This window comes from Bufo bufo, chromosome 3 (genome assembly GCF_905171765.1).
Source record: "Bufo bufo chromosome 3, aBufBuf1.1, whole genome shotgun sequence".
In the NCBI taxonomy this organism is placed as follows: domain Eukaryota; kingdom Metazoa; phylum Chordata; class Amphibia; order Anura; family Bufonidae; genus Bufo; species Bufo bufo.
In genome coordinates this window covers 694354596-694365493 of record NC_053391.1, presented here as the reverse complement: position 1 = coordinate 694365493, position 10898 = coordinate 694354596, and positions in this window count along the sequence as shown.

The window sequence follows — 10898 nt, the reverse complement described above, 5'->3', positions numbered from 1 at the left end:
CTAATACATCCCGATAGCCGGGAAAAAGAATCCCCTACTCTGTTGTGATATTTTATTTTATAAGCTGCCACTCATTTGGCGGGATGTCTCTTTCAAGGTATCTCTCCCATTTAGACATATACGCATGCCGTAGGACCTGAGGTGACTCCGGGGTTGAGAGGAGGACATAAATATCTGATATAAGACCTTTAGTAGAGGTCGAGAGTTTGCACAATCTTTCAAACTGTGTCGGAGTGGACACCTTCGTACCTCGGAACATAGATCTATGATCTATTGGTTATCTGCAGATGCTGCCATCGAGAGGACTCAGTCAGATTATATCTCTCCTTGAGCAAATCAAAAGACATGATCTCCAGGGTTCTAGAATCCACTAGATCAAGCTTATTAGAAAACCATGGCTTAAAGGACGTACTCTGCATTCCTACCGCGAACACAGGGTTAAATAGAAATGAGGTCAGAGAGGGTCTATCGGAAACTAACGGAAATTTCCGTTTACAACATTTCCAAATGGTATACGTATGTGACATAGGGCCCAACAGCTGGACAGAGCAATCATCTGGTAGAGGAGACCACAGGAGGGCATTGGGATGAATAGGGGCTAGCCAAAGCTTTTCAATCTCCATTGATCTAGAGAATGCCTGAAGTGAGGACCACGCCGGGATCCGACGCAAATGCGTCGCCCAGTAATATTTCATTATATCAGGAAGCCCTAGACCACCCTGTGATTTAAGGGCAGTTAGGGTGCTGCATGCAATTCTATGTCTCTTCCCATTCCAGACAAACCTAAGGATGGAAGATTGCAAGGAACCATTCATTTTAATAGGTCCGCAAAAAAAACAAAAACGGAAGGTTCTCCATGTGCATTCCGTTTCCATATGTCCGTTCCGCAAAAAAATAGAACATGTCTGATTCTTACGGACAAGGATAGTACTGTTCTATTAGGGGCCAGCTATTCCGTTCCGCAAAATACGATATGCACATGGATGTCATCTGTATTTTTTGCGGACCGCAAAATTATTATTATCATTATTTATTATTATTAAAGCGCCATTCATTTCACAGCGCTGTACATATGATAAGCAGTGCACATCCATAATACAGACAATAAGCAGGAACAAGACGAGTTACAGACTGGTACAGAAGAGGTCCCTGCCCGCGAGGCTTACAATCTACATGGTATGGGAGAAGAACACAGTAGGTGCGGGTGAAGTATGTCATGGCGGTATAGAGGCAGCAGGGTCACTGGTTGGAGGCTTGTCTGAAGAGGTGGTTTTCAGGTTTGTTTTGAAGGATTCCACTGTAGGTGAGAGTCTGATATGTTGGGGCAGCGAGTTCCAGAGTATGGGGGATGGGAGTCGATTGTGGGAAGAGGCGATAAGAGGAGAGAAGGAGGTCTTGTGAGGATCGGAGAGTGCGTGTGGGGATGTATCGGGAAAGTAGCTCAGAGATGTAGGGAGGCGACAGGTTATGGACGGCCTTGTATGTATTTGTTAGTATTTTGAAGTGAATTCGTTGGGCAATGGGGAGCCAGTGAAGGGAGAGGCAGAGGGGAGAGGCAGAGGAGTAATAGGGGGAGAGGTGGATTAGTCGGGCAGCAGAGTTGAGGATAGATTGGAGGGGTGTGAGAGTTGCAGTAGTCTAGGCGGGAGATGATGAGGGCATGTACAAGCATATTCGCAGATTCAAAGTTGAGGAAAGCACGGATGCGGGAGATGTTTTTGAGTTGGAGGCGGCAGGTGGTGGAAAGAGCTTGGATTTGCGGTCGGAAGGAGAGGGCAGAATCCAAGGTCACTCCAAGGCAGCGGACTTGGTTGACCGGGGAGAGTGTGCAGCCATTGATCGTGATAGATAGGTCTGTTGGGGAAGGTGAGCAAGATGGGGAAAGATTATGAATTCTGTTTTATCCATGTTAAGTTTAAGAAAGCGAAAGGATAAGAAGGATGATATAGAGCAGTGGTGCCCAACCATTTTTCGTCTGAGGGCCGCACTAGACTTGGTATAAATTTCGCGGGCCAGAACCAGGTAGCTTTGCCAGAAAGAAATGCAAACGCTGTGAGGGGGCACATGTGAGCATTACTACTGTGAAGAGGGCACCTATCTGGGCATAACTACTGTGAGGAGGGCACCTATCTGGGCATAACTACTGTGAGGAGGGCACCTATCTGGGCATAACTACTGTGAGGAGGGCACCTATCTGGGCATAACTACTCTGAGGAGGGCACATATCTGGGCATAACTACTGTGAGGGGGCACATATCTTGGCATTATTACTGTGAGGGGGCATGTGATGTATACATGTGTGTAATGCATGTGATGATCACACACTGCACTACATACATTACACACATGTATACATCACATACTGCGCTGTCACCTTCTTCTGCAGGTCTACCTTGATGTCTGGTCTTCAGTCAGATCAGATCCTCCACCGCCATGCTTGCGCCGTGTGCCCGACACCACCAGGAGCTGGCCCCTCCTCCTTTCATCTCCCGCCGGCTTCTCCGACAGCAGGGCGCTCTATCGCACTGTCACCGCCAGCTCTCTGAGAAGCTCTGGCAGACGTTCTTCTCTACCTCTTGCATGATGTTCATTGTTTTGGTTTCACTTTGTCATCTCCTTTCCTTCTCCCAGCTGTCACCTATTTACACTAATTGCCTCCCTTTATATTCCCTCCCATACTGCCTCACTTTGCGGTTTATACTACTTCCTGGATTGAAGTGTTCTCTGCTGGAGACTTCTGTTGCTGCTTGTTCAGATAAGTCCTTTCATGTATTGTGTTTCTTTGCTGGCTTGATCCTAGGTGACCCTGACTCCCTCCGTATTAAGTGCAGGGAGCCGGTGGTCGTGTCCCCTCACTATTATAGGGATGTCACACAGTCTAGGTACGAGGGCATACAATCGTCTACCTTTGCGACCCTTGTATGTGCTTAGCAGTCAGGGTGAGCTCTTAGGGTTTTATAGGGGTCACCCATATGCTCCTTAGTTTGGGATCAAGCCAGACGGATGTTTATCCATAACTTCCAGCTATCTGCAATATCATCCGTGACACTCTCCAGTGCCCGCCCAATCTTACAAATCAGGGGCGTAGCTAGAAATGACTGGGCCCCATAGCAAAAAAAATTATGCCCCCCTCCCTCCCAGAGCTCCCACCCTTTCCAGAGCTCCCAACCAAACACCCCTCCAGGACCTCCCACCCCAACATCCCCACACCCCTCCCTAGATCCCCTTCAGTGTTGTCCACAGATTTCCCCCTCAGTGTCCTCCACAGATATCCCCCCCACCCAGAGCCGCCTCCTAGCTCATTTATTCACTGCACTTGCCTCTGAGAAATTGAAGAGGAGCGCCGTAATCTCGCACAGGCGCACTGGCAGAGGCCAGGAAGACGGTGCATGCACACTTCGATGCCTCTGCCTGTGCGAGATTACGGCGCTTCTCTTCAATTTCTCAGAGGCAAGTGCAGTGAATAAATGAGCTAGGAGGCGGCGCTGTGCGGGGAGATTGCAGGCACAGGCAGCATCGCTTTGCTGCCTGTGCCGTTCGCAGCGCGCCCCACGCTGATAAAGTCCTGTTACTGCGCAGGCCGCATGACACGGCTCCGAAGGGCCGCATTTGGCCTGCGGACCGTAGGTTGGGCATCACTGATATAGAAGATAGACCTTGTGGGATTCTGGATAATAAGGTGGTGATGTCTGGACCAGAGAGGTAGATTTGTGTGTCGTCAGCGTAGGAGTGATACTGAAAGCCATGGGACTCTATGAGCTGTCCCAGGCCGAGGGTGTAGATAGAGAAGAGCGGGGGTCCTAGGGCAGAGCCTTGCGGGACACCAACAGAGAGGGGATGAGACGAGGAGGTGGTGCGAGAGTGGGAGACGCTAAAGCTCTATTCACACGTCCGTAAGTGTTTTGCGGATCCGCAAAACATGGACACTGGCAATGTGAAGTTCGCCTACGACCTCAGTCAGGATGTTACCGTACCTCACACCCAATAACCTCACTAGGCCTCTTGCACACGACCGTATGTATTTTGTATTTTAATGCAACGTCTTTCAAGTGCAACTCTTTAGGCTACATGCACACGACCGCAATACACGGGCACCGGCCGTGTGCATTCCGCATCACGGACCTATTCACTTGAATGGGTCCGCAATCATGGAGATGCGGAACGGAGGCATGGATTGAAACCCCACGGAAGCACTACGGAGGGCTTCCATGGTGTTTCTGGCCGTGCCTCCGCACCGCCAGACTGTCCACTGGGCTTTCCGTGAGGAGTACGCTTCTAAATACATTTGCTGCATTTTTTTTCTTAAAGGGGTATTCCGATGAGTACAATGGACGGGGGCCTAATGGAAGTGCAGCGTACTCAAGTTGTGTGTACTAGGTGTTTCTGGGTGATGTAGTGCAATATACACTAACCTGGTACAGCTGACTCTCTGCAAGGGCAGGTATAGGTAGAAATAGTTCGTGACGCCAGTGCCAAGTAAACGGTGGCACGCCGTTTGCGGATGCAGGAATAAATTGAGGAAACGTGGTATTAAAACAGAACTCCAACTTTAGTAGTTTTTCCAAGCAGAGACAATAATGGAAATGCAGTTCCTTAGCATACAGTCGATTTTGCAATTCGGTCGATGCAGGCAATTCAGTACAGCAGGGTAATTACAGAGTGTAAAACACAGGACTTGCAGCACAGGAGCTTGCACTCTAATTCTGTCTGATCCTGGAATATAGCATATCTTCACCAAGGCCCATTAACCTATTTCTGGCTTTATATCCTTGGCTATAGCTTTATAAAGTACCTCCTCTGGCTTTCCTGATCTTTGCCTCTGTCTCTCCCAGCTTCCTCAGGCTCTAGAAACTTCTGAGCTGTGGTCTAGACTGACTTTTACTTCCCTGACTGGGCCTTATATAAACTAGGGCTCCCTAGCTCCCTCTATGGACTAGAAGTAGGAATGACACCCCTGCAGGCCTGTACATGCAAGTTTCAGTAACAGGGAAATACATGCATTACATTACATGACATTTTATAAAACTGACATACACCAACTTTCCATAATTAAGGAGGGACGACAGCACACCAAGTGACCTTTGGTAGTGACGGGTATTACAGTCCCCGTACACTACATACCCCACTGCTTTAAGCTGAGTACGACCTCGTACTCCATCATGGGTCGCCCAACTGGAATCTCTACCTGAAATAGAAAATAGAGACATGCAGGCATACATATAGGTAATTCATCTGCATTTACATTCATATCAGGTCCAATTGGCAAAGGTGCAGGGCAGTGACAAGGGGCGTCGTTCTCTTCTCTCAGGATAGTGAATGGAACGGGGGCGCTGACCTGGCACAGCGTAACATTATAACCAGGATAGTCCATGACAATGAATAAGTCCATGATAAAACAGTATAATAACAGTATAAAAGTTCTTGGAGGCTCAAATAACAAACATGAGTCCGTACCCAGGTTATTTCTTATTAAATCACAGAGGCTCTCATGCGGTGGAGTCCATCTCTGGGCACAATACTTTTAAAAGAGTAAGAATCTCAGAGGCTCAGGTACTTTTGAGTCTGTCTCCGGGCACGGTTCCTTAGTATCAAGTTGCACAATAAAAGGACAGCAAGAAAAGTGCTGTAAAACCCCTGATCAACCTGAAAAGGGGGTGAAGGGTAAAAGGTGCAACTAAAGGAACAGGCACAACTTGGCGTGGGGTAGCAAAAGCAGGCAGGAGGTCCTGGAAACAAGCCTGGCCTTGATAGCTTTGTTATTTCAGTGGTCAACACCTACCACTGAGCCGTGGACAAACTGGCAGCCGCAACAGAGGACAAGAAACATAGGACTCCTGTCCTGAAAGGGTTAACATCAACTTCTTAGGAAATCAATCAAAGGCCCAGCAGGCTGATTACAGTGACATATTGTAATCACTTGGCTCCGCTGGCAGGTACCGTCTGTAGTATTCCTCTACAGGAGGATGTGCCCACATAACAGTATCAGGGGGCAGCTGTAGGGTAAAGGGGCCCCTAATAGGTATAGGCCCCATAGGCCTAGGGGTGAACCCTCTGACGGACCGTGCCGGCCCTGGCATGATCACTGCAGGGTGTGACGTGCTTGGCACCGCCGCAGCAAGCGGTCCGGTGCTCTGGGTGCAGCAGTTTACGGCAATCGCGGGTCCGGTCTGGGGCACTGACGGAGCGGTGGCAACAGAAGGCGGTCTACGGGTGGTGACAGGCACCCTTACCTCATCCTTCCTCGGCGGCGTCTGGATCCTGGCGGTGTATGTCTTGCGCAACTCCCGCAACTTCTCCTCCAGCCGGACGATCTGCTCACCGATGCTCTCTGTGTCGGAGTCGCTGTCCTCTGCTGGCGCCGCCGGCGCAGGTACAGTCACCGATGACGCGGACTCGGCCTCTTCAGGTACTGGCGACGCGTCTGGTCTCCGTCCCATCCGGATGTTCTTAAAGGTAGCACTAAGTCCTTTTAACTGTTCCAGCTCTGATATGGTCTTCTCCCGACGAGGCAGCTCGGGGGAAGGATAGGGGCTCACCCATTTCTCCAACACGGTTGGCTGCCAGAAGACATTAGGCCCAATGAAGGAGCTCCGCTCCTGAAAGGCGTGATGGGCCGGCTCTGGAGAGCGTTCCGGTTCTCGCTCGCAGCCAGAGTAGTCTTCTCCTTCTTCTGCCTCCCAATCCTCAGGTCCTCGCTTCGGACGGGTCACGGCAGTCGCATAGGGGCCTCGCAGGCTCTCGGCAGGGGTGTACTCCACTTCCTCTCCCTCGCGGAGGCTGTGCTGGTACGAAGGGAGGTAGTCTCTTTTGACAGACCTTCGGTTAACATAGAGGTCTCTGCCAGTTAGATAGTCCTGAATAAACCCGTAGCCACGGATTTTGTCGAAGGACACCACCAACCCCTTTCTCCTTTCCAGGCGGGGTTGGGTGTACGTATGCTTCTCATGTATGGTCTTGGTTAGTTCCTCATAGACGATTTTGGTCTTTGTATTCCGCTTGATAGCGGCCTCTCGGATCTCCGCCATCAGGGAGGACCATTTGAAAGATGGTTGGAAAAAGTCCCTCCACGAGCCATAGTAGGGCTCGGGTTCTTTCTCCCTTGTGCGGCAGGCGGGTTGCTCCGGTCCCGGAGCGTAGGCCGGTGGAGCCTCCTCTGGCTCTACACCGATGTCAGTCATCTTTTCAATTTCAGGTGCGGACGCTGCAGCAACACTCTGCTCACAATCCAACATGCTCGATCCTTCTGAGGAGAGCGATAGGGTCGCGTCAATTAGAGTAGCCAGCTCCTCCCATTGCACTGGGGAGCCGCCCCCCAGGTATTCCAGTATATGGAGGGCGGTGTCCATGCTGGCAGACATGCAAATGTCCAGATAAGCCGTGGCGCCTGCCCTTGACCTTCTTCCCGCTTTTTCCTCAGAAAGGCGCCAATTTTTCCCGCCTTTTCGGGATGAAGGTGACGCAGCAGTAAATTCAGCAAGCTCAGCGGCCATCTTTAGGTACAAACGCTGTCTATTCACTGACAGCAAGCAGGAATGTTTAAAGTCCACAAAACCACACTCCAATGCGGCGATTTTCTTCCTCTGTATAGCGCAACCCTGCACAGCGCTTTTTGGAGGTTTTTGGTACACTTTGGGTATGATTTTCAGTCCACAAAGTCCACTTGAATAAAACAGGAAAATTGTCACTTTGGTCACAGGGCAACGGTATAAGGCACAAAGTTCACGCTTCTTGCACTAGAAAGCGTGCGTATCCTGTTCGTGACGCCAAAAGAGAGGTGCAGCGTACTCAAGTTGTGTGTACTAGGTGTTTCTGGGTGATGTAGTGCAATAGACACTAACCTGGTACAGCTGACTCTCTGCAAGGGCAGGTATAGGTAGAAATAGTTCGTGACGCCAGTGCCAAGTAAACGGTGGCACGCCGTTTGCGGATGCAGGAATAAATTGAGGAAACGTGGTGTTAAAACAGAACTTCAACTTTAGTCGTTTTTCCAAGCAGAGACAATAATGGAAATGCAGTTCCTCAGCATACAGTCGATTTTGCAATTCGGTCGATGCAGGCAATTCAGTTACAGCAGGGTAATTACAGAGTGTTGAACACAGGACTTGCAGCACAGGAGCTTGCACTCTAATTCTGTCTGATCCTGGAATATAGCATATCTTCACCAAGGCCCATTAACCTATTTCTGGCTTTATATCCTTGGCTATAGCTTAAATAAGTACCTCCTCTGTCTTTCTGAGTACCTCTGGCTTTCCTGATCTTTGCCTCTGTCTCTCCCAGCTTCCTCAGGCTCTAGAAACTTCTGAGCTCTGGTCTAGACTGACTTTTACTTCCTTGTCTGGGCCTTATATAAACTAGGGCTCCCCAGCTCCCTCTAAGGACTAGAAGCTGAAATAACACCCCTAGCAAGCCTGTACATGCAAGTTTCAGTATCAGGAAAATACATGCATTACATGACATGACATTTTATAAAACTGACATATAGCAACTTCCCATAATTAGGAGGGACGACAGCACACCAAGTGACACTTTGGTAGTGACGGGTATTACAGTTCCCGTACACTACAGAAGTAAATGGAAAATCCCTGTAAGGAGAGACAAGGATGAGCGGCAAAGAGAAGGCTGTTAGAAATTGCCTTTCATAATACACTGCTCAAAAAAATAAAGGGAACACAAAAATAACACATCCTAGATCTGAGTTAATTAAATATTCTTCTGAAATACTTTGTTCTTTACATAGTTGAATGTGCTGACAACAAAATCACACAAAAAAAAAAAATAGAAATCAAATTTTTCAACCCATGAAGGTCTGGATTTGGAGTCACGCTCAAAATTAAAGTGGAAAAACACACTACAGGCTGATCCAACTTTGATGTAATGTCCTTAAAACAAGTCAAAATGAGGCTCAGTAGTGTGTGTGGCCTCCATGTGCCTGTATGACCTCCCTACAACGCCTGTGCATGCTCCTGATGAGGTGGCGGACGGTCTCCTGAGGGATCTCCTCCCAGACCTGGACTAAAGCATCTGCCAACTCCTGGACAGTCTGTGGTGCAACGTGACGTTGGTGGATAGAGCGAGACATGATGTCCCAGATGTGCTCAATTGGATTCAGGTCTGGGGAACGGGCGGGCCAGTCCATAGCATCAATGCCTTCGTCTTGCAGGAACAGCTGACACACTCCAGCCACATGAGGTCTAGCATTGTCTTGCATTAGGAGGAACCCAGGGCCAACCGCACCAGCATATGGTCTCACAAGGGGTCTGAGGATCTCATCTCGGTACCTAATGGCAGTCAGGCTACCTCTGGCGAGCACATGGAGGGCTGTGCGGCCCTCCAAAGAAATGCTACCCCACACCATTACTGACCCAATGCCAAACCGGTCATGCTGGAGGATGTTGCAGGCAGCAGAACGTTCTCCACGACGTCTCCAGACTCTGTCACGTCTGTCACATGTGCTCAGTGTGAACCTGCTTTCATCTGTGAAGAGCACAGGGCGCCAGTGGCGAATTTGCCAATCTTGGTGTTCTCTGGCAAATGCCAAACGTCCTGCACGGTGTTGGGCTGTAAGCACAACCCCCACCTGTGGACGTCGGGCCCTCATATCACCCTCATGGAGTCTGTTTCTGACCGTTTGAGCAGACACATGCACATTTGTGGCCTGCTGGAGGTCATTTTGCAGGGCTCTGGCAGTGCTTCTCCTGTTCCTCCTTGCACAAAGGCGGAGGTAGCGGTCCTGCTGCTGGGTTGTTGCCCTCCTACGGCCTCCTCCACGTCTCCTGATGTACTGGCCTGTCTCCTGGTAGCGCCTCCATGCTCTGGACACTACGCTGACAGACACAGCAAACCTTCTTGCCACAGCTCGCATTGATGTGCCATCCTGGATAAGCTGCACTACCTGAGCCACTTGTGTGGGTTGTAGACTCCGTCTCATGCTACCACTAGAGTGAAAGCACCGCCAGCATTCAAAAGTGACCAAAACATCAGCCAGGAAGCATAGGAACTGAGAAGTGGTCTGTGGTCACCACCTGCAGAACCACTCCTTTATTGGGGGTGTCTTGCTAATTGCCTATAATTTCCACCTGTTGTCTATCCCATTTGCACAACAGCATGTGAAATTGATTGTCACTCAGTGTTGCTTCCTAAGTGGACAGTTTGATTTCGCAGAAGTGTGATTGACTTGGAGTTACATTGTGTTGTTTAAGTGTTCCCTTTATTTTTTTGAGCAGTGTAATAAGGCCTCATGCACACGACCGTTGTACTGGTCCACGTCCGAGCTGCAGTTTTTTGCGGCTCGGGTGCGGACCCATTCACTTCAATGGGGCCGCAAAAGAAGCGGACAGCACTCCGTGTACTGTCCGCATTCGTTGCTCCGTTCTGTGGCCCCGCAAAAAAAATATAGCATGTCCTATTCTTGTCCGTTTTGCAGACAAGAAAAAACATTTCTACAATGAGCCGCCTGTTCCGTTCCGCAAATTGCGGAAGGCACACGGGCAGCATCTGTGTTTTGCGGACCGCAAAAAACGGAACGGTCGTGTGCATGAGGCCTAAATCTCAGAAACATGCTGAACACGCCCCTCCCAATAAACCATGCCCACTTTCCTTGCTATTTTTGGAAAAATCTAAGTTTAAAAAAGTTGTAAATTTTAGCACAGACCTGGTGCACAACAACATTTTTGAGTAAACCGTCCTTGGGGCACATTTATCAAGCTCACCTGTTCATGGCTGTAAAATTAGACAAACGCGTTTCCTTCATCCGTCTTTCTTTTGCCGAGCATTTACTAAAAGTCGCACAGCCGTTGATGAATTACACTCGACATATTGCTATGAGGGCACATTCAGAAAAACGTATGTTTGCCGTGCCCATGTTGCACAGTGAGTCGTGACCATACAGTCGTGTGAAT